Source organism: Pinus tabuliformis, chromosome 5_2 (genome assembly GCF_031772625.1).
Source record: "Pinus tabuliformis cultivar Carrire ecotype Pingquan chromosome 5_2, CPIR1, whole genome shotgun sequence".
NCBI classification, from domain to species: Eukaryota; Viridiplantae; Streptophyta; class Pinopsida; order Pinales; family Pinaceae; genus Pinus; species Pinus tabuliformis.
In genome coordinates, this window is record NC_142306.1 from 597,123,798 (window position 1) to 597,149,691 (window position 25,894).

The following is a 25,894-nucleotide window of genomic DNA, read 5'->3' on the forward strand; positions in this document are numbered from 1 at the left end:
TATGGCCATTTTGCTACTAAGTGGTTATGGAGAGGCAGGCAGATGTTGGTAAGTAATCTACACAACTCAAAATAATTTGAAGACAGTCAGAAGCCATGTTTATGAGTTGTAACGTGACTCAAGAATGTCGAATGATATTTGGTTTTTAGATAGCGGCTGCAAAAATCACATGACTGGAAACAAGGATTTGCTTTCCAATCTAGACACTAATATTTCATCTAAAGTCAAGTTGGGTAATGATATTAAGGTATGTGTTAAAGGGAAAGGAATGATTGTTTTTTATACTAGAGATGGTGATAGAAGAACAATTGATGATGGTTATTATGTCCCTAGCTTGAAATGCAATTTATTGAGCATTAGACAAGTGATAGAGAAAAAGTATAGAGTGTTCTTCAATAATAATGTGTGTACTATCATTGAAAAATATCCAAGTAAGCAGCTGATGGCAAGAGTATAAATGACAAAGAATAGGATGTTTCCACTTGTAATGAGAAATGAATTGACTCCCTCCTTGAATTCTTACAAAACTAAGAATTTCGACGAGTCGTGGTCATGGCATTTAAGATATGGTCATTTATATTTTGGTGTTCTAGATTTGTTGCAGAAGAAACAAATGGTGAAAGGGTTACCCATTATTCAACAAATGACGAGCTCATGTGAAAGTTGTATACTTGCAAAACATCATAGATAGAAATTTGTATCTGGAGTTTCATATAGGGCAAGGGCTCCATTGGATATTGCTCACACAGATTTATGTGGACCAATGCAAACACCTTCTTTGCTGGTAATGTTTACTTTTTGACTTTTATTGATGACTACAATTGAAAAACATGGGTTTATCTTCTGAAACAGAAATATGAAGCATTTTCTGTATTTAAGATATTTAAAGCTATGGTTGAAAAGGAAATTGGAAATCATATTAAAATTTTGAGATCAGATAGAGGTGGTGAATATATATTAACATATTTCATTGAGTTTTGTCAATTGCATGGAATCAAGAGGTAGTTTACTACATGTTATACTCCACAGCAAAATGGAATAGCTGAAAGGAAGAATTAAACTATTATGAATATGGATTCAAGTATGTTGAAAGAAAAGCATCTACCAAATGAATATTGGGGAGGAGATGTAGCTTTTGTTGTTTATATTCTTAACAGAAGTCCGGCTAAGAGCGTGAAGGATCGAGTTCCCGAAGAAGCCTAGAATGGTAAGTGTTTTCTTATATCTCATTTCAGAATTTTTGGTTGCATTTCCTATGCAAAAGTTCCTAAATAATTGAGAAAGAAGTTAGATGATAGAAGTGAGAAATGCATTTTTATTGAATATAGTGACGAGTCTAAAGAAAATAGAGTTTATAATCCCATCACCGAGAAATATATTATCAGTAGAGATGTTGAGTTCAAGGAAGAAGAAGCTTGGTATGGAAGCATAGTTAAATCTGTTGTAGAGACAACTATATTATCTCATGGAGATGATAATGAAGATAAGAAAGAAGCACAAGGTGGACAACCAATTCCATATACACCTACTGCAAGCACCTCAGCAAGGCAATCACCAAGAGTCAGTCCATTACAATTCAGAACACTAAGAAATCATGAACATGATGAACCATCAGGTTATGGTGGACAACAAACAACAGGATCAGAGGTAAGTAATGATTCTAATCCTACAATAGCTACATTGAAGAATATAATTAATGGTCAGAAGACTAGAAGCTTAAAAGAATTGTATGAGCAGAATGATGAAATAGATCAAGTTTCAAATTTTGCATTACTTGCATATGATCCAGTAAATTTTGATGAAGCCGTGAAAGAAAAAGTTTGGATAAAAGCCATGGATGAAGAAATTGATGCTATAGAAAGAAATAATACTTGGGAACTTGTAAATTTGCCTGAAGGTAAAAATACTATAGGTGTTAAATGGATTTACAAAACTAAAGTGAATGCTGAATGTGAAATTGAAAAGTATAAAGAAAGACTTGTAGTTCACGGGTTTAGTCAACAACCTGGTATAGATTATAATGAAACTTTTGCACCTGTAGCTAGACTTGACACAATAAGAATGGTATAAGCTATTGCTGCACAAAATAAACGGAAAATATATCAGATGGATGTTAAGGCTGCATTTTTAAATGGTTTTCTGGAATAAGAGGTTTATGGGAAACAACCTCTTGGATATGAAATTGATGGTCAAGAAGATAAGTTTACAAATCAAAGAGAGAATTATATAGATTTAAACAAGCACCCCAATTATGGTATAGTAGAATTGATGAATATTTGAATAACAATGGATTCATCAGGAGTCCAAGTGAGCCAACTTTGTATATAAAATTAAACGAGGATGGAAAAATTTTGATTATGTGCTTGTATGTTGATGATTTGATTTTCACTATATATCTCTCAATAGATGATTTTAAGACAAGCATGAAAAAGAAATTTGATATGACTGATTTAGTCCTAATGAAATATTTTCTTGGTATTGAAGTAACTCAATGTGAAGATGGTATTTTCATTTTTCAATCTAAGTATGCAAAGGATATATTGAAAAGGTTCAGGATGGGAAACTATAAGCCAGTTGTAACCCCAATTGCAATTGGTACAAAACTCAGTAAGGATGATCATGGTTCAGATATTGATCCAACCTTGTTTAAACAATTGGTTGGAAGTCTTATGTATTTGACTGCAACAAGGCCCGATATAATGTTTGGTGTAATTTTCATTTCCATATTCATGGAGTCTATGAAAAGTACCCATTAGCTATTTGGAAAAAGGATTTTAGGATATGTTGCAGGAACAAGAAATTATGGTATCATGTATGCATCTGACTTAGATTTTAAACTAACTGGATATACATATAGTGATTTTGGAGGCAATGTTGATGACAGCAGGAGCACATCTGTGTATGTGTTCAGTTTTGTTTCAGGTGTAGTTTCATGGGCATTAGTGAAGCAATCCATTGTGACTCTATCATCAGTTGAAGCAGAGTATGTTGCAGCCACAACAATAGCATGTCAAACTGTGTGGATGAGAAGAATTTTGAAAGAGTTGTTGCATGAACAGAAAGAACCCACTCATATTTTCTGTGACAACAAATTTTCTATTGCATTATCAAGAAATCATGTTTTCCATAAGAAGAGTAAACATATTGATACAAGGTATCATTTCATTTGAGAATTAGTAAGCAATAATGAAATATGTATGGAGTTTTGTAGATCAAAAGACCAGTTTGCAGACATATTTACAAAACCGTTGGGAAAATAATTGTTTCAAACTCACAGGGAAAACATAGGGGTATGCATGATGTAACAACATTTTGAAGTAATAGCAAAGTTTTGTTCTTTTTGTGAAATAATTAAGGGGCGGAATGTAAGAATAATTATTTCACATCTACTGTCACCGTCACCACTACCGCCTTGGCTCTTCAAGCTTCTATAAGTCACCACTGCCTCACCGCCTCACTGCCTCCAAAAACAAAAGGGCAGCACCGACTAAAAATATATTTTTTAATTGATGTAACCGACATAAAAATATTCTATAAATAGAAGGATCAAGGAGAGGCAGAGATCATCCACTCCCAATTTTTTATTATTGGTGTAATTGAGTAGCTGTAGCTGTGGTTCTCTGTGTTTTTCCTGATCTCCTCTGTATTTTTGTTCTTTCAGTTTTAATGAAGACCCAAGTTATGGAAGCTGACTGATGGCCTTAAACAAAAACGTAACATATAGTTTTTTTTTTATTATTCAATATCGAAAGCATAAGAATGGTGTGGATTTTCATGGCATTGATGACAAACAGGATTAGCCAAATTTAGTGGAAATAAAATGTTATTATGTGGTAACACCCAATGCTTTTATGGTTAGGTTACATGATGCATGTCGAGTTCGATGTTGATGTTGATTGGGGATGAACGATGTTGATGTTGATTGGAAATATCAACGAGTCAATAGAAATGGCGTTGGAAATAGCGATGGCAATTGCAATTCAATAGCGGTCATGGATGGATAAGATGGGATTGTTCTTTTTTTACCTCAAAAAAAAATTATAATAACATATTTAGAGTATGAATGTTAGTATATTGTAGAGTGTAGAGGTGGACACAATGGTGTGTCTGATGGAGAAATGGCCCAAGAATTTGGACCAGTGCTTGGGCTAGCAACCGCCTCTCCCTCCTTGGAATCAATAGCTAGTTAGCTCCAATTGGTCATGGAAGACTTGGGAGAGATGAGGCAACAACAACATGAAGATAGAAATAAGTTGATCACATTTTTTAATGACATCTAATACAACCAATGGGTCATGATGGATAGGATGGATTCTATCTAGCGCAGCCAATGACACATAGTGGAGCGGTTGGACCAAATTGATGAAAGCATCGATCGCTTGGAATACCATGCTCATGATGGAATTTGACCCCTAGACCCCCCAGATGTCGGGCAAGGCCTCACACCTCCAAGAAATTTCTGATAATGATTTTTTTTGTTTGTTATCTCGAATTTTTCTGGTCTATCGATGTTTATGACTTGAGTTTTGGATGGAATATATGACACTTTGGTTTTTGTTTTCACATAACTCTCCTAGCTAATAAATCTAGTCAAAATGGAGCAAGGAGAGCAAGACAAAAATAACAAATTAAATGTAATTTTTTAAACAAATAATAAAATCTTTTTACCAAACAAAAATAACACAAACTTAATAAGAATTTGCTTAAAATTGTTACTCATAAAAATTCTATTATATTCTAATTACTAAATAAAAAATTATTAAGAAAAAAAAACAAAAAAATAATTCGTATTAAAAATAAAAAATAATACAACTTCAAAACTATATTTATATTTATTATATTATAGAAAATAAAAATTAGATTTTTTAAAAAATAATAAAAAATAAAACATAAATATTTTTATTATATATATAGATTATTTATAGTATTTCCTGCTGCTAGCTAAAATATTCATCCAATAGAATATTTGTAGTATTTAAGTATCTTTTCTTGAAAATCAAATATTTTATTAATGAGTTTATATTGTCTTATATTTCTATTAGCTATAGAATAAGTTGATAGTAAAGACTAAATAGATATCAATTACATATTTTTATTAGTTATAAAATAATATATTTCTAATCGAGTTTAGATTCCTATGATTCATATTTACGAAATAAAAAAATCAGTGATAATCACATCAAGGAATATTTGTCAACGCGTTTAGAACTAATCAATGTTTAGTGTGGTTTATCATCACCACAAGATGAAGAATCAGATAGATAGAGATATCCTTTGGCTATAAAGAAACACTTACTTTTGACTGGGTAAAGAATAGGTGAAGAATTAAATTGATCATAATTTAAATAATTAAATATATATAACTTTAAATCCTAGATTCCAAGCTAACTTTTGACTTGACTAAGAATTATGAGAAATTAATATATATATATATATATATATATATATATATATATATATATATATATAGGATGAAATATTAGGACACATTTCATAAATTGAGGCTAGAGATTGTTATCAAAGTAAAGGAAATTTATTCTTATTACAAAGCTTAATAAATAAGAAAGTCCACTAAATTATAAATTCGTAAATCATAATAAATTAAGATCCATAAAAATATAATATATAAAATATAAAAAGGAAAAGGTAAACAAAGAGGAATGAATAAACCGAAAGGGAGAAAATAGAAAAAACCAAAATGAAGGAAAAAATGCAAAAATCTAGGCACTAAACTAAGAAGGAGAAAACCTGAGAGAGATCCAACAACTACTAATTTTCCATCCGTCATCTCTGTTTAGATTAATAGATCTCTTCACATCATCACATCATCTTTGATGATGAAGGCAGTTTCTAACCTCACTTTTTATAATAAGGGCAATTCTGTAATAGTCACTAAATACAAAGAAAAACATAATAAATATATTCAAGTTGATAATAAAGTATAGAAAATGTTAACACATTTGATAATTCCCATCTTCATCTTTAATTATGGAAGTAATTTTAAATATATTCTTGTTTCCAAATCTAATAAATTGAAAATAAATCTTCATATCATATATATATGTTAATTTTTTATACTACAAATTTAAAATAAAATTATAATTTTATTTTTAATTTTTAATTTTATGTTTTTTAACCGGCGTAGTATAAATTTATATCCACATTTTCATCTAAGATGACTTCTTTAGTCAATTAGTTTCCAACTCATTTTTAATGAAGCCAGAATTCTTTGAACACGTTATTTACCACTGAGTTTATCTAGCATCACTCTAGTAACATCGATGAAATCACGGGTCGGAAGATGCCATAATTTTGAGATGAGAAGTAATCCAAATTACAACTAAGATGTTAATGTCACTCTCACATTTATTAATTGCAATTTCTCTTCTACGTCTGTAAATATGAAGCGGTTATTTTAACCGTTCCAAAAATTCGGCATTCTCCAGAGTCATTCCTGTGTTATTCCTCCCTACTTCCTCAATACGAGGTCTTATCTTCTTGGTCATTTCCCTATTATTCCTCTTCCATTCCAAAAGAGGAATATTTTACAATAAGAAACGTAGTCCTTCAGTGCTCTTGCCAGGATTGTCGAGGGGTACTTTTAGGGCTAGTAAATCTTTGGAAGATAACTGCAACCAACACATCAGTCTGTTTCATTTATTTGATATATGTTTTGTGGCTATAAATCACTCGAGTATGTATTAATATCCCTCATTTGAGTATGTATTAATATCCATCATTTCTGGGCGCTTGCATTTCCAGTTCTTTCGAAATGGTACGAGGATGGAGGATGGCTCTATACCTTTTGGCTAAAATATTTCTATTGATAGTTTTATGTAGCAATCGTTAATGTTGGTTGATACTTCGGTTTTTATATGCTTTTGATTATGTAGGACTTTTATAGTATTCGATGATGATAGAGGGACATCTCTTTTTAGAGATCAGGTCATTGTATTGGGATGCAACTATCTACCGTAAACTTTAGGATGGCTATGGTTATATTTTTTATGTTAGTTCATTAAGTCTGTAGATACAGCTTATGGCTGATGGCAACAATTATGGACTATATTACTTTTCTTTTCTTTTTTTTCTTTTTTTTTTTTTCAAAAGGTGGAAAAACCTATCAAACTCAGTTTGTCAAACCAACAGTGAGGACAGCCATCTCTGGCTGCTATCCGCGAATGTCAGTTGACACATCACTGTTATCAAGGAAAACCACGCCACCTGAAATAACCCGCTGGTGGTCCGTAAGGGAGCAGGCTTTCACTCCTGCCAGATGCCTCTGGGTCTTGGGCCGTTAACCTGTTTCCTTACGTCCGAGGAAGACGAGCTCTTAGCCAAGCAGAAGCAGTTTTAGGGCATACTCCAGGCCCAATTATGGACTATATTACACCATGAAATGGTTTGCAATGTAATGAATATTAGTGTTTTTTTCTTTATTAAAAAATGTATTAATATCCATCATCTATTTATTCTTCCTAAGAAGGAATTTCGGGGAATTTAGCTCCACCCAAAGAAATGGCTAATGATGCTAATACCATGGCACAAACTCCTCCTAATAGCCTGCACCTCCCTCTTCTTACCACTTATTCTTGCACAGGCCGATGAGGATCATCCACAAACCACTTTCATCTTCGACGGATTTAACGGAACCCACCTGATCTTGGAAGAGGAGGCTTTTGTCATTGGCTCCAAATCTGTGCTTGCTCTCACAAAGCAATCACATTTTATGATCAGTCGTGCGCTCTATTCAATTCCCGTGCAGATGAAAAGAAATGAGACTCGTTTCTCCTTTAGCACTACCTTCGTTTTTTCCATTGTGCATCCTCCCTCTAACGACGGAGGAGATGGACTAGCCTTCTTCATGATGCCCCACCAATCTGCCATTCGCGTTATGGCGTGCGAGTCTTTGGGCTTGTTAGACTTCACCAGCAATGGGCAGCCATACAATTACTTATTTGCAGTGGAGTTTGATACGACCAAGACTCTGGAATTCAATGATCCCGACAAGAACCACGTGGGTGTAGACATCAACAACCTCATCTCGGAGAAGATTGTGCATGCCAGTTATTGGGTGTTGAAAATATAATTTCAACTACTGTGCAATTGAAAACCGCTGAGCCATTTATCGCACTGCCTCTTCACGGACAGTGGTATTCTCTCGAGGGGCAGCGATACAATCACCATCTGATGCGTGTCCTCAGTACATTTTCCAAAACCGCTTTTCATCGGAGCGTAAAGGTCATGTGGCTTGACCGAGCGATAGCCGTTTGATTGAGATGAAGGTTGTCCATCGTCAATTGAAACCAAGCTGCGTACAGGCCTGTAGCAACATGGAGTTGACATGAAGTTTCGGGTTTGACCGCCGTTTGTTTCAGTGAAGTAATTAATGGTATTTACTCCTGTTCATAGAATATAGGTAAAATCTTTTAATTTTATTTTTTTTAATCCACGAGAAGTATGGGCATAGGAAGACGTATTGTTATATTTTTTTTTGTTGTTCATTTGAATATGTAATGTAATGAAACACACAGCCGTGTAAGTTTTTTTTTTCTTCGTTGAGTGAAAATGAAAGGGAATGAACGCAACAGCGAATCCCCTGTTTTGTTGTTAGTTGAATATGCAATATGTGCAGCAGCGCGAGAGGAATTTTTTTTTGTTGTTGAAATGAAATTTGCAGCAGTGTAAAATTTTCTAGAGAGACAGAGTAATTTTTTTTCTTCTTGTGGAACTAGAAGTGTTCCTATGTAATCCCTCTGTTAAGAGGAAGATCCCTTTTTGTAACACGCAGTCTATTAATGAATACAAAGTTCTTTTGTGTGTGTTGTTAAATCTCTGTCCTCTGGAAACAAATTTTTGATCCTGTGGCAAAACAGAGTATTACTCTCTGTTCATATTTTTGTTTTGGAATTAAACAGAAAATTTCCCAACAATGGTATCAAAGCTTTTCCAAGCTCTTTGAAGGTGTCAAAGAAGCTGAAGGAAGGACTTCTTGCTGCAGCAGCTTCTCCAGCAGAGTGAAGACTCATTCAAAAAAATCCAAGGTATTTCACAAGCTAGTTTTTTTTTGTGTTGCTGTTGAAGACAGTCAGTGATTTTTAAATACACAGTCAAATATTTGAAGCATAGTTAAGAGTGCAAGAATGGCTGGCTCTAGCACCAGCACTAGCATGGGTATCTTTAATACTCAGCTCCCACAGTTTAATGGGAAAAACTATGACTATCGGGCAATAACTATGAAGGCTTTTCTAGCTTCACAAGACCTATGGGAATTTGTTGAGGATGGATTTGAAGAACCAGCAGATGAAAATGAGTTTAATAGGTTAACTCAGGCAGAGAAAGATCTGTTGAAGAGCTATAAGAAGAAGGATTCAAAAGCCCTCATATTTTTGTATCAAGAAGTGCATGAGAGTGTGTTTCCAAGGATAGCAGCAGCCAAGACATCCAAAGAAGCATGGAAAACTCTCAAAATAGCCTATCAAGGCATGGAGAAAGTGAAGACAGCAAAACTACAGTTGCTGAGGAGAGATTTTGAGAATCTATGCATGAACGAGTCAGACAATATTGACTCATTTTTCACACATGTGATTGGTCTAGTCACACAAATAAGGTAAGATGGAGAGATTCTTGAAGAAAGGAGGATTGTGGAGAAACTGTTGAGGGTCCTACCCTCAAAGTTCGATGTGATTGTCACCACCATAGAAGAGACAAAGGATCTCACAAGCTTCACAGTTGATGAACTACATGCATCACTGATAACACATGAGCAAAGATTGAGTAGAAATGAAATCTCATCTCTAGAGCATGCCTTCAAGACCCAGATGTCCTTTGGAAGAGGAAGAGGTCAAGGCAGAGGAAACAAGAGAGGAAGAGGCAGAAGCCAAAATAGAGGTGGAAGAAACAGTCCAGCAAATGCTCAAGGAAGAGGCAGCAATCCAAATCAGAACCAAGGCCAAGACAACAGCCAACAAAGTGGACAACATCATGCTCAAGGACAAAGGTATGAAAAATCCAATGCCCAATGTTATTATTGTAAAAAATATTGGCATTATGCAAATGAATGTAGGAAGAATCAGCATGATATGAGTAATAGAACTAGTGCAAATTTCACTAGAGAAAATATCAGCCAAAATAATTTGCTTTTAGCTTGTAATATGGCTAAAGAAAAGAGTGAAGATGTATGGTTCCTAGACTCCGGTTGCAGCAACCATATGACAGGAAACATAGCCCTGTTTTCTATGCTAGATCAGAGTGTGAAGTCACAAGTCACACTAGGGGCTGATAATAAAGTTTCTATTATGGGAAAAGGAGAAGTAAAAGTTTTAACAAATAAAGGTGAAAAGAAAACCATAGCAGATGTTTATTATGTTCCTGGAATGAAATGTAACCTCTTAAGTATTGGACAACTTGTTCAAAAGGGTTACAATGTTTTCTTTGTGAATGATGTATGCACCATCATGGATAGAGCACCCAGCAAACAATGTATTGCTGAAGTGAAAATGACAAAGAACAGGATGTTCCCTCTCAGAATGAAGGCAGATTTAAAAAATAAAGAAGTAATTGCAGCAGTGACTCAAGAGGCTTTCCAAAGCGAACCAAAGGATGAAAACTGGTTGTGGCACTTGAGATTTGGACATCTCAACTTTGGCAGTCTTAATTTGTTGAGTAGAAAAGGAATGGTAAGAGGATTACCATTGATAGAGAAACCAGACAGCCTTTGTGAAGGTTGCATCTTGGGGAAACAACACAGAGAAAGTTTTCCATCAAGGAAAAGCATAAGGGCAAAAGCACCCTTAAAGATTGTCCACTCAGATTTATGTGGACCGATGCAAACTCCATCACTTGTAGGCAGCCACTATATACTAACATTCATTGCTGATTTCACTAGAAAAAATTGGGTTTACTTCCTGAAGAACAAAAGTGAAGTGTTTGAAAGATTTTGCAATTTCAAAGCACTTGTAGAAAACCAAAGCGGGCTGCATATCAAAGTTCTAAGAACTGATAGAGGAGGTGAGTATATCTCCAAGGAATTTCTACGTTTTTGTAGAGAAAATGGAATTCATAAGCAGTTTACAACTAGGTACACCCCGCAACAAAATGGAGTTGCCGAAAGGAAGAATAGGACAATCATGGATATGGCGAGGAGGATGCTAAAGGCAAAGCATTTGAGAAATGATTATTGGACTAAAGTTGTACATTGTGCAGCGTACATTTTGAATAGATGCCCTACAAAAGCAGTGATGAACAGAGTGTCGGAAGAAGTATGGAGTGGGAGAAAGCAAGGAGTCACCCACATGAAAGTTTTTGGATGTGTGGCTTATGCACACATTCCAGATCAGCTAAGGAAGAAGTTGGACAGCAAAGGGGAGAAATGTATTTTCATTGGATACAGTGAGGAATCCAAAGCTTACAGGTTGTATAACCCATCCACCAAGAAGCTTATTGTGAGTAGAGATGTTCAGTTCATTGAGGAGGAAGCTTGGGATGGAAGCATAGAGAAAACAGTGAATGTTAAAAACTCTTTGTCACATAATGAAGATGATGAGGAGATGGCTAAAATACATCCCCAAACAGCAGCACCAACACAAGGACAGAAAGGGACACCCTTGAGGAGAAATGAAAGTGCTTCTACAAGCACACCACAAGGAGGAAATTCAAGTGCTTCTTCAAGCACTTGTACACCAAATGAAAGAGGTAAGAAGTTCAGAAATTTAAGTGATATTTATGAACAAGAGGCAACAAATGAAGGTATGAATTCTTTGTTTGCATTATATTGTCATGTTGATGACCCTATTCATTTCGAAGAGGCAATTAAGGATAAGAAATGGATAGAAGCTATGGATGAAGAAATCAATGCCATAGTAAGAAACAAGACATGGGATTTAGTTGAACTACCAAAAGGAAAGGAGGTCATTGGAGTTAAATGGGTCTACAAGACTAAGAGCAATGCTGAAGGCAAAATAGAAAGACATAAGGCAAGACTAGTTGTCAAAGGATATAAGCAGCAGAATGGGAGAGACTATGAGGAAACTTTTGCACCGGTTGCTAGAATGGAAACAGTGAGAGTAGTGCTATCCATAGCAGCACAAAACAAGTGGAAAGTTTACCAAATGGACGTGAAATCAACATTCCTAAATGGAGTGTTAAAGGAAGAGGTCTACATTGAACAACCTCTAGGCTATGAAAATAAAGGGCAAGAACACAAAGTGTGCAAATTGAAGAAAGCTCTTTACGGGCTGAAGCAAGCACCAAGAGCATGGTACAGTAGGATATATTCCTATCTACTGGAAAATGGATTTGAAAAATGTGAGGGAGAACCCACTCTCTACATCAAAGAAAAGGATGGTAAATTACTAATTGTTGCGTTATATGTTGATGATGTTATTTTCACAGGTAATGATGATTATTTTATTGAAAATTTCAAAACAGTCATGAAAGAAGAATTTGAAATGACTGACATGGGTTTGCTGAGATACTTCTTAGGAATAGAAGTAGAACAAAATGGAAATGGGATTTTTATCTCACAAGCAAAATATGTTAAGGAAGTGTTGGAAAGATTCCATATGCAGGAGAGCAAGGCAGTAATCACTCCCACAGTGATGGGATTAAAACTCAGCAAAGAGGACAGCAGCAAGGATTTTGATCCTAGTTTGTACAAGAGCATAGTTGGCAACCTCATGTATTTGACTGCAACTAGGCCAGATATAATGTTTGTTGTTAGTTTAATTTCCAAATTCATGGAGAGGCCAAAAGAAGCACATTGGCAGGCAGCAAAAAGGATTCTGAGGTATGTTAAAGGTACTAAAAGGTTTGGCATTTTATATACTACTTCAGAATGTTTAGATTTAATTGGATACACTGATAGTGATTGGGCTGGAAGTGTAGATGATCGGAAAAGCACATCCAGTTATGTTTTTCACATGGGTTCAGGAGCCATTTCATGGGCTTCTAAAAAACAGCCTATTGTAGCATTGTCTACAGCAGAAGCAGAATATGTGGCAGCTACAACAACAGCATGTCAAGCAGTTTGGATGAGAAGGATGTTAAGGAGCTTATGCCAAGAGCAAGTAAAAGGAACTGTGATTTTTTGTGAAAATAGCTCAGCTATTGCATTATCCAAGAATTATGTGTTTCATAAGAGAATGAAACACATTGACACAAAGTTTCATTACATCAGGGAATTGGTAAACAGTGGAGAAATTGTCTTAGAACATTGCAGAACTCAGGAGCAGGTTGCAAATATTCTGACCAAACCATTGGGACATAAAAGTTTTGAATTTTTGAGGAAATGTCTGGGTATGACTGATAACCCAGCAGTTGAAATTAAAGGGGAGTGTTGAAAATATAATTTCAATTGCCGTGCAGCTGAAAACCGCTGAGCCATTTATCGCACCGCCTTTTCACAGACAGTGGTATTCTCGAGAGGGGCAGTGATACAATCACCATCTGACGTGTGTCCTCAGTACATTTTCCAAAACCTCTTTTCATCGGAGTGTAATGGTCGTGTGGCTTGACTGAGAGATAGCCGTTCGATTGAGATGAAGGTTGTCCACCGTCGATTGAAACCAAGCTGCGTACAGGCCTACAGCAACATGGAGTTGACGTGAAGTTTTGGGTTTGACCGCCATTTGTTTCAGTGAAGTAATTAATGGTATTTACTCCAGTTCGTAGAATATAGGTAAAACCTTTTAGTTTTATTTTTTTTAATCCACGAGAAGTATGGGCATAGGAAGACGTATTGTTATATTTTTTTTTGTTGTTCATTTGAATATGTAATGTAATGAAACACACAACCGTGTAAGTTTTTTTTTTCTTCATTGAGTGAAAACGAAAGGGAATGAATGGAGCAGCGAATCCCCTGTTTTGTTGTTAGTTGAATATGAAATATGCGCAGCAGTGTGAGAGGAATTTTTTTTTGTTGTTGAAATGAAATTTGCAGCAGTGTGAATGAAACGAGAAGATTTTATTTTACAGCAATGAATGTAAAGAAAATTTTTACACACATCAGTGTAAAATTTTCTGGAGAGATAGAGTAATTTTTTTTTTTTTTGTGGAACTGGAAGTGTTCTTGTGTAATCCCTCTGTTAAGAGGAAGATCCCTTTTTGTAACAGGAAGTCTATTAATCAATACAAAGTTCTTTTGTGTGTGTTGTTAAATCTCTGTCCTCTGGAAACAAATTTTCGATCCTGTGGCAAAACAGAGTATTACTCTCTGTTCATATTTTTGTTTTGGAATTAAACAGAAAATTTCCCAACATTGGGATGGTGTGGAAAGCTTCCATGGACTGAGCCTAAAGAATGGATAGAACGTACAGGCCTAGATCGATTACAATCATCATCAAAGCCGCCTCAACATGACCATCACGTTGGTCGGCTTGCCGAGACCGCACAGGCCATTAATATCTATGAAAATTGATCTTCACAGTGTTCTAAAAGAGATGTTAGTGAAAGGCCCTTATGTTATGGTGTGGAGCTTCACCAACGAAGGCACGGTGCCACCCGTCAATGTGTCGCGTCTCCCTTCACTTGCTAACATGTATTCCAAACTTTTGGACCCGAGATTCATAGTCGATGTCACCGTGGCCACCTTGGTTCTCATCATGCTGGGCATTCATAGTCGGCGTCACCGTGGCCACCTTGGTTCTCAAAAGAGATAAAAACAGGGAAACGATCGAAGAATAGGAGGAGGAGTACTGGCCCCATAGATTCACTTACAATGAGCTCAGCATCGCCACCAGCAGATTCCGCGGTGATAATGTTTTGGGACAAGGTGGTTTTGCCAAAGTTTACAAGGGTGTCCTCCCCAGCAGCAACCAAGAAGTCATAGTGAAGCACATAACGAAGGAGTTCATGGAGGGAATGAAAGGGTTCATCGTAGAGATCTCGAGCATGAGGCGTCTACAACACCGGAATATGGTCCATCTCCGAGGCTGGTGCTGGAGGGAAAAGTAATTATTCATAGTTTACGACTATATGACTAACGAAAGCTTGGATAATTTGATATCTGGAAACCCAACCATAGTCTTGTCGTGGCCTCGACGGTACGCGATCTTGAAAGGTGTGGCAGCAGGACTATTGTATATGCATGAGGGATGGGAGAAAATGGTCATCCACAGAGACATCATGGCAAGCAATGTACTTCTGGATTCTGAGCTGAATGGGCCTCGCTCGACTGTATGATCAGAGTGAGAATCCTTGGATGACTCATGTGGTCGGAACATTGGGGTACATAGCACCGGAGCTCATATACACTGGGAAGGCCACTCCCAGCTCAGATGTATTTAGTTTTGGGGTTCTTCTGTTGGAAGTGGCATGCAGGAGGAGGCCCATGGATCTATCAATGGATGCCAAGCAAATGATTTTAGTGGAATGGGCATGGGAGCTGTACAACGAGAAGAGGTTGCTGGAGGCATCGAATACAAAGCTGGGGAAGGACAACTATGATGTGGGCGAGACGAAGAAGGTGTTGAAATTGGTGTCATTGTGTTGTCACCCAGAGCTAGAGAACACACTGCGCATGCGCCATGTTTCCCAAATACTGGAAGGTGAAGCCAATATATTCATCTTATAATAATAATTGAGTAATTTGAAACAAGTCCTTAGAACATCCCAAAGGGGAAGAAAAATTGGCTTGGTTGTCATTTAGATTCATTATGAATAATTTTACCCATGGAATGGATATATGTATGTATGTATGTATCTATGCTAATGAAATTCTAAATTTAACAAATTTTCATCTATTCAAGATTTTTGAAATACCAAAACATTGTCAAATATATTAGATTAAATAGTTTCAATGTATCCACATGATTTTTAAATATGCATAGTTAACTTAGCATATTAGAAGTTAGCTACAAAAGAATTATTGTTATATGTACAAAATATTAAATGATGCTTCTTCACTAGTTGGATTTGGAGTTTTGAATGATTTGATATACGCTAATGAAATCACATCAAAGCATGAAGAAGAATCTATGAAACTTTTTGTTTCACAAAAATTATCATGCCAAAGGACTTCACAGTAAATGATTTGTGTTGTACCTTAAAGGATTGTAGAGACATGGATAGCTTGAAGGTCCCCACATAGGCACAAGACCTATCTGACAAATGAGTGATTAGGGAAATCGATGAATATAATTAAATTTATTAGGTACTCTAGAGGAATTTAAATGCTCTTAAATTTCCACTTGATGTGAGAAAACCATTGGCAAGGTCTTTCACTCTAATATCTTATAATTACACCTATTATGGTCAAGTTTAGAGGTTATTTGTGGCCCAAAAAATGTGGAATGTTTGTGATTGTATTAATCTCTTCTTGATGATATTGTCATTGAAAATTGATTACACTTTATTAAACATTGTATTGAGTGGAATTTTACTTTGAAGCAGGATGTTAAGACCCTAGCCAAGATTCCCTAGTTCTTGGCCCTTGGGTTTTACAAGGAAAATATTATCTTTTTTTTGTAAGTTTGGTAGGACTACATCTTCATGATGTCCAACTTCTCACCCCGATTGGGGGGATAACACAATTATTGAACCCAAGGCTTATGGTTCCGTGAGACTTCATTTCCATGGCCATTGACAATTGAGCTACCCCAAACGGAAATTGAGGGTGTTACAGAGTCGTATCAGAGCATGGATCACCCCTTGGACTAGATGGGCAGTGTGTGTTGGTCATGCATACATGTCGATTACATATGTGTATCAGAGAAGGAAGAAATAAGGATTTTCAAAGAAGATAATGACCGAATCATTCAATCACAAGAGAGACTTACTAGGGCATAGGAGAAACAAGCAGAGGTTAATGCGGTGATCCTTTAGAGCTTGTTAGACTTGCAAAGACATGGACCACTTATAATCATTCACAGTCATGAGGATAGGACTAATGGATCATATGGTAGCAAGCCACATGCTGGGAACAAGTTGGATAGTGATGACACAGTCAGATATGGAAGATTCTTGGATACACCCGATAGACAAGGATTTGACATGGGATTTACTCTAATTCTGGTTCAGACAAGTATCATGGTCATCGTCATTATCATCCTTACAAGAGGAGTCACAGGGGATATTGTCTGTATGGGTTCAAGAAATAAAAGCCACCTACATTTTATGGGGAAATGAAGAAGTCACAGGATGCTGAAGCATGGTTGCTTGGGATGAACAAGTTCTTCAAGTTGCATGATTACTCAGCAAACACGAAGCCTAGGATAATGACATTAAGTCTTAAAGGTAAAGCAAATATCTGGTGTGAATATGTAAATAATGTCAGAGGTATTCATGAAGAGGAGTTGACTTAAAATGAGTTCGAGAGACTATTCAAGAAGAAGTATCTATCCAAGAGATACTATAACGACCGGAAAAAGAGCTCTCTGAGATAAAGATGGGATATATGACTGATGAGGTGTACGGTAAGCTTTTTGATCAATTTATTTTTCTTTTTATTGAACCTGGATCTAATTATAGGTATGTTAACCATGACCTAGTGGATAAGTGTGGTTTTAATAAAGAAGTGCATGCAGAATCTTGGTTAGTGCAGTTAGCTACAGGCACAAAGAAGAGTGTTCATCACTCGGTAAGAGATTATGCATTTCAGTTGAGTGGTATCCCTACATCAACACATTTGAATGTACTGGCGTTGGGATCATATAATATGTTGTTGGGCATGGACTGCTTGTATCTTCATAGGACCAAGGTGGATTGTTATGACAAGGCTATTGAGTGTCTGGATGACAATGGGGAACAAAGAGTCTTGCAGGGTAAGAAGAAGGCAACATCAATTAGAATGGTGACAAGTATACAGGTGAAGCACAATCATAGGAAAGGGTGTGTGTTATTCACAGTGGATATTTCCAATGAAAAAGGTAAGTAATTTGAGGACACAAATGTCTTGAGCAGGTATTTTGTTTTACAAAAGTTTCGGGATGTGTTTCTGGAAGATATTTTATATTTTCTGCCTCATAAGGAAGTCAAATTTTCTATTGAGATGGTATCGGGGGAACCGCCAACATTAAAGGCACCTTACAATATGAGGACACTAGAGTTGGTGGAGTTGAAGTTACAATTGAAGGAAATTCTTGACAAGGGATACATTAGGCTCAGTGTATTGCCTTGGGGTGGACCAGTGTTTCTTCTGAAGAAGAAGGATGTTTCTCTTAGGTTATGCATTGATTATAGGTAGTTTAACAAGGTGACCATAAAAAATAGTTATCTGTTGTTGAGGATTGATGATTTGTTTTACTAGTTGAAGGGAGACACAGTGTTCTTGAAGATTGATCTAAGATCAGGATACCATCAGGTATGCATTAAGGAAGAGGACATCTATAAGACATCTTTCTAACCAGGTATGGGCATTATGAGTTTGTTGTAGTTCCATTTGGTTTGACTAATGCTACAACTATTTTTATGTGCCTGATGAATAGTGTGTTGCATCCTTATTTGGATAAGTTTGTTATTGTATTCAATTACGATATATTGGTATATTCTAAGAATGAAGAAGAACATGCCAAACATTTAGTATTATTGAGATTGTTGAGAGAGCATCAGTTGTATGTTAAGCTTAACAAATGTAGTTTCTTCCAGATAGAGGTACATTACTTGGGACATGTGGTTTCCAAGGAAGGCGTAACAATGGATCTAAAAAAGATAAGAGCTATCATTCATGGGGTTAACAGGTTACTACAAGAGGTTCCTGAGGAAGTTTTGATAGATTTCTTATCTTATTACATTGTTGCAAAGAAAAAGTAATAAATTTGAATGGACATAGGAATGTGTAGCCAATTTTGAGTAGTTAAAGTAGTTGTTGACAAATGCTCTAGTTCTTAAGATCGTAGATCTAGAAAAAGAGTTTGTGGTATGTATGGTTGCTTATAAGAGAGGGCTCAGTGGAGTACTTATGTGAGAAGGACAGATAGTAAGCTATAAATCAAGGAAACTTAATGAGCACAAGTAGGATTATCCAACACATGATCTTGAGTTGGCAACGCTTATCCATGCTTTGAAGATATGGAGGCACTATCTTCTTGACCGTCAACTTATCTTGATGAGTGATTACAGTGGATTGAGGTATCTATTTGACTAACTAAATCTGAATGCTACACAATCTAGATGGTTGGCCATGATCAGTGAGTTCAACTTTGAGATCAGGTACATTAAAGGTAAAGATAACATGGTTGCAGATGCTCTTAGCAAGAAGATATAGGTAAATCACATAGCAACTATGAGTTCTTATGGGACATATTTATGGGATCAAATCTTGCAGGAAGGACACTAGGATGATTAGTATAGGGAGCTTATGCACATGTTACAATAGGGTATCGGTGATCAGGATGTGGACTATCATCTTACAGTAGATGGTTTGGTAAGATTTAGGCACAGGATATATGTGTCGAAAAATAGTGAGCTCAAGAATATTATCTTAAGGGAATTCCATGCTAAATCATATTCAGGTCACCCAAGATATCAGAAGATGTTGACAACATTGAAGAAGTTCTACTATTGGTTGAACTTGAAGAAGGAAGTGGCAGATTTTGTGGCTAGATGCTTGGATTGTCAATATGTAACAGCAAAGTGTAAGAATCCAGGTGGTCTACTATATCCGATTCTGATTCCAAAGTGGAAATGGGAGGTCAATTCCATGGATTTCATTACAGTTTTTCTGAGGACATCTACACAACATGATTATATTATGGTTGTGGTTGACAGGTTGACAATGGTAGCACACTTCATTGTAATGAAGTTTACATATTCAGCTAATGATGTAGCACATGTATTCATCAGTGATGTAGTGAGGTTACATTGTGTATTGAATAAAATTGTGTGAGACAGGGATGCCAATTTCACTTCTAGATTATGGGAGGACTTACTTGCAGGTTTGGGTACAAATTTGGTATTCAGTACAACTTATCATTGATAGATAGATGGAAAGAGAGAGAGAGTCAATAGGATATTGGAGGATATGTTGAGGATGTATGTGATGCATCATCCATGGAAGTGGGAAGAGAATATTACACTAATTGAGTTTTCTTAAAACAATGGGTACCAGGAATATTTGAGGATGAGTCCGTTTGAGGCATTGTGTGGGTGGAATTGTAGTAATCCCATAAGTTGGAGTGATCTAGTGAATAGGTTATTGATTGGACCCAACATGTTGGTAGAGATGGAATATGAAATGTAGGTAATCAAGAAGAATCTGAAGGAAACATAGGATAGATAGAAGAGTTATGCAGATTAGAACAGGTTGTTTAAGGAGTTACAGGTTGGGGAATAGGTGTACTTATACATGAATCCCAAGAAGAGCTCCTTGAGGATTGGATCATGTGCTAAGCTAGCACCTCGGTTTTATGGACCTTTCAAGATTCTTAAGAGGGTTGGACTAGTAGCTTATCAAATTTCACTGCCTCCGACTTTGAAATTCCATGATGTTTTCCATGTCTCATTTCTTAAGAAGTATGTTAAATATGTTGATCATGTGATGGACTAGTTTGTATTGCATGTGGAACTATGAGGGGAATTTTAGTCGAAACCTCAATGCATTTTTCAAACAAATATGTTCATCCTTCAGAACCCAAAACTCGAGTAGGTTAAAGTGCAGTGGAAGCACTTTAGTCCCGATGAAGTTACATGGGACTTGATGGATCATATGCGAGCCATGTATCCTTCTCTATTCATTGGTTGAGCGCTTGTTTTTGGCATATGTTTTGTTGTGATGTTTGGTATAAATGTATATGTATATGGATGTAAATACTACCACAAGTTGTGTTATAAAGCTCCAATAAGCAGTATGGGTGTCATGTTGCTATGTTTGTCATGTGGTTATGTTTCTCATGTTGGTTTTCTTCTCAATAGGGTGATCATTGTAAATACTGCAACGAGCGAAGTTATAAACCTCCATGGGAAATATGTTTTGTTTTTCAAAATTATTGTTGTTTGTAGGCATCATTGAACATCGATGATGGTGTTCCCCAAAGCGGGAGGGTTTTGTAACAACCGTGGTCAAAAATCCATGTAATAAAGTTAATAAAGGAAAAATAATAACCATGGTCATGGGACACGTATTCCAAGATGAATGCTGGGAAAAAACATAGTGATGGGGATCAGTTGTGATTAATTATTGGATATGGAAATTGGCAAAGGAAATGGTAAAGGATTTGGAAAGGAAAAGTGGCATTAATTGGAATTTTATTTATGAAATTAAAGGAAATTAGGAGAAAAGGGAGGTGAAAGGTCATAGGTTGCATGTGAGAAGCAAAATGAAGGAAAAATAATGGAAAATGAAGAAAATATAGGCCTCATTAATAAAAATCTTATGAGGATCAGTTTTTAGCTTTTTGCTAGTTCAATTTTGGAGCTCTCATTTTGTACTCTCTCTCGCATACTCTTGGACACTTAGAGTTTTCTTGGAGCACTCTTGGAGGAGTGCAACATACTTGGGATTTGGAGCAAGAAGGAAAAATAAGAGCAGTAAATCACAAGAGGACATCGAGAACAACAACTACAATGGGTTTTTCTTGCAGGTACTGAGTCACATGTATGATTTCTTTGCTAGTTTTGGCATGGATGGCACATGCATGTGGTTTCTTGGTTAGGATTTTTCATTGGCATGGAGGATTTCCTAGATTAATGGTGGATTTTCCTATCCTTTCCATGTGCTGGATAGCCTTGGTGTTATGGGTGTCTTTCCTTTTATTTTATGGTTGGTTCTCATGTTCCTTATGACAATGGGTTGAGTTACTAGTTCCTAGAAGCCTTAACTGGATAAGTTCTCTAGAAGCCCTGTAATAGCTTGGGTTGAATTATTAGTCCTAGAGCCCTGGTTGGAAAAATTCACTAGAAGCCCTTGGTGGGTTGAGTTACTAGTCCTGGAAGCCCTGGTTGGGAAAATGCTCTGGAAGCCCGACAACAACTGTGGATTGAGTTACTAGTCCTGGAAGCCCTGGTTGGAACAAAAGCTCTAGAGCCCTAGACATATTGGGTAGATACAAATATGGTGATGGTTAGTTAGGTCTAACTGTGAGGTGGAATCACTAGTTGAGGGTTGAGGTGGTTTGCCCTCTGGAAGCCTTAGTTTTGTTTTCTTTGATTTGTTCCATGAGATCCCATATTCATGCTTAGAATATGGCACGGGGGTGATTGGCTGAAAGAAAGATTTGGTTTAGCCAATCTATGGTCGGGTGGTACGTGGAAGTCCCAGACCTAGTTGCATTTTTCATATGTTAATAATAGCTCCTATCCTCTTGTATTTGATGGGTAAATATACTTGTTCATATGTTGTTTTTATGGTTGTTATATATTTGTTAGCTACGTTGAATATATGTTGGTTCTGATGATGTTCTATGCTAGTCTTGATGTATGGATCTCCTTGTGTTTTGATTAGAAAATGAATGAACAATGAATATATGACCTAATATATGGTAATACAACTATTTTTATAAGGAATCAATGCTTCCTTACAAATCATATATTAGTATGAGACCCCTATGCTCACATCTGTTGTTATGACCTGTATATGACATATATGTGATATGTTTGACGAAATTCCTTTCATGGCTAGAAGGGTCCCATTCAATTCATTGATTAATTTTTTTCATTAGTATCCTTGTTTCTATGTTATTTGTCATTTTTGGAAGTTTCATGAAATTTTATGAAGTGGCATAAGCCTTGGCCCTGAAAATTAGCACAAAATCCGTGGTTGTTGGAATAGAACTGCCTGAAAAATGCCAAAATTGCTTGGATGCCTTGTTGTGGGGGCGACTGGAGGGTCCCAATCGAATGCATGCCTTGTCATGGGAGAAACTGAGGCTCTAGGGCAGTGAAAAAGAAATTTTCCTCAGGGGTTGGTCACCTGGAAGGGATAGTTGGCTCTTGAAGGTTTTGTAGCATGTGTTGAAGGTCAAAGTCCTTTTTTTTTATTGATTCCACTTCGTTAATTATACATCGGGAGTTGAATCACATCATAGTATTCTCTTGTCACATGTTTACCCTAGCAAATTGGTTAAGCTGGGTAAATGTAGGATGATTGTGTTACAAGTTTCTTCCCTGAATCCTTGGAGACATGGAAATAAAACTAAATCTCCAAAAATTATGAAATGAGACACATGAGGATTTCTCCTAGAGAAATCTTCCTCTGGTGTGATCATGCCAAGAACACTGTGAGGACTCTATTTATGTAAGTAGACCGTGGTGTTCCATGCTTCTGCCTATATATGCAATGGAAACCCCTGATCATGCAGCATGGCCCTTGCTTGTCCCACTATTCTCTTGTTCTACTCTTGAGCTACCCTATTCTGTTGTGGGTTATGGGGTGTTTTCAACTCTCTTGGAATGCACTCTTTCGCATAGGAATCTTTGACGACATGCGAAATAAATTCACCTTGATTGTCTCTCCTAAGATCCTTCACCTTCTTCCCAATATCCTTCTCCATCAATGCCTTGAATTCAAAAAACTTGGAGGAAACTTCATCCTTCTTCAACATGAAGAAGATCCAACACTTTTCAAAGAAATCATCAATAAAAATAAGATATTACTTATGTCTTGCTGTGGAGGCTATAGTAAAGGGTTAACAAACATAAGAGTGGACTCGCTCCAAGATTTCATCTACTCTGCTCTCACGATCATGGAAAGTGGATTTAGCATATTTCCCCAATGTGCAACCCTTGCAGATGTCCCGTTGGTCAAGGGAGCCTTTAGGGAGGTTGAGGGTAATTTGTTGCATGATCTTTAAGGCACCATGGTGTAGATAACATAATATCCTATGCCAGAGTTCACCAATATCTCTACTTGGAACTTTATCAGCCTTGATGCTCAATGTAGCACAATCTCCCACCTCTAGTTTGTATAGGTTCTTCAGTCGAACCCCGATCTCCTTCACCTGCACAGTATCTATGTGTCTAGGAAAGGCTTTCCCTTTATTGAAAATTACGTCATAGCGATGATCATCCAAAACTTCTACAAAGATGAGGTTCTTTTTCAACCCAGGTACAAACATAACATCTTTGAGTGGAAGAGGAGAGGTTTTCTCCCTCTCAAAGGTGGAAATACCAATTCCTATTACATTGTACCTCCCATCATCCCCCATTTTTCTATGCATCTACAGATCCTTCTCATCCAGGCTACTGAAAAATGCCTTGCACCCTTTCATATGTAATGAGGCACTAGAATCAAGGTACCACACACTCCCCATAACAGTGCTAGCCATGCATGCTATTGGGGTGAAGTCTAATTCGAATTGTGAAGCCATTACTTCACCTGTTGCTCCTCTTCAAGGCTTCCTAGTAGACTTCTTGTGTGGACATTTTGTTGCATAGTAAATGAACTTGTGGCAGTGGAAGCACATGATCTTGCACAAGTCTTTCATCTTGCCATTATTTTGGTTGGATTCAGGATTGCCTTGGTTCTTCTTCCCTTTTACCTTCTTCCCCTTTCGAACCAAGGCAAAATTTTCTTCATCCTATGCTCTAGATGAAGTTCCATCCTGCTTACTTCTCCTGAACTCTTCTTGAACCAAATCGGACCACAGTCATTCCCAATTTGGTAATTTTTCCCTTCCATTCATAGAGCCCTAGTTGTTGTGCCATAATTTTGGAAGGCCTAGAAGAACTAGGCTCACCAGGTCATCTTCTGGATCAGTCACACCAACCCCTCCAAGCTCATCCCGAACTTGTGTAAATCTAGTGAGATATTACATAATAGTATCATTATTTTTCATTTTAATGTTTCAAAGTTTGTATTTCAAGGACAATTTTCTATGGTCATTGTTATTTTTGAATAGCTAAGTCAGTGGCTTCCACATAACAAATGTTTCTCTTTGCCATGGAAATTTGAGACCACATGGTCCCTCACATCTTCTAGTAGAATTCTCCTAGTCTTTGCAGCATCCTCCTTCCATTGGGCTAATTGTTGTGCATATGACTATGGAGGTTTGCAATGTCAGTTTTAACATATTCTAATACACCATTGTCATCGAGCATTGCTTCCATTCGATATTTCTAGGTTATGAAATTAAAGCTGCCCTCTAGGGCATACCTTAGCCCGTTGAAAGATATTCTCCTGATCCTCAAGAAAAACTGCTACAAGAAGTCTGCAAATTCAAAATTCTTGAGAGGAAAGTTCGAAATACTAGTTCTAATGTGAATTCAGGGCTCTGATACCATGTAGAAATTTGATAGAAATTGCAACTGCTCAAGAATTCTAACTAAAAGTTATGAGACACAATTCTACTCTACTAATCCACAGAATCAAATTCACAATATATAACAACATGCATAGCTATGCAATAAGAAAAACCACAAATACACAGTGATTTCTAGGGGAACCCAACTGGGGAAAACCCCTCAAGCCTCTTTTCATTAATTAGTTGAATAGAGAAACTATTACAATTGCTAACTCCATCTTTGAGCTAAACCTACAAAAGAATAAATGTTTTCCTACTCAATGACAGACTTTGGCAAACACTTAGCCAAATATCAGCTCACCAAGGCTCTAATTTCCTTGCAAAATTCCTCAGGAAATTTGCCCCTATTGTTTAGGAATTTTCCTCTAATTGCTTGCACAATTCCCAAGGATTGATCATATGATCGCATGCAACACTTGTACACTCAAACTAGTTTACAACTGCTTGTTACACTTCCTTGTCATCTCCACTTCAGCTGAGGAACTCAGATTGTTTGCATGCACTATCTATTTTGAGGTTGATCGATTAGTTAGCTAACAAATCTCTGAAATAGACTATTGTCCCACTACACAAGTAACCTTCAACTGACTCTAACAATAGTTAGAGGTTAGTTAACTGAAAATAACTGAACTAGATCACTAAAATTTAGCAATCACACATGCATAACTGAACTCTAAGACCTCTAACTCAAATTTACTGAGCTAATTGAGTGACAAGCGCCA

The 25,894-nt window shown here is 36.7% G+C and overlaps 1 pseudogene; it reads right to left on the reverse strand.

Annotated features, from left to right (window-relative positions):
- Positions 1–7,887, reverse strand: part of LOC149160410 (uncharacterized) — a 62,722-nt pseudogene extending 54,835 nt beyond the window's left edge.
- Positions 7,888–25,894: the final 18,007 nt, after the last annotated feature.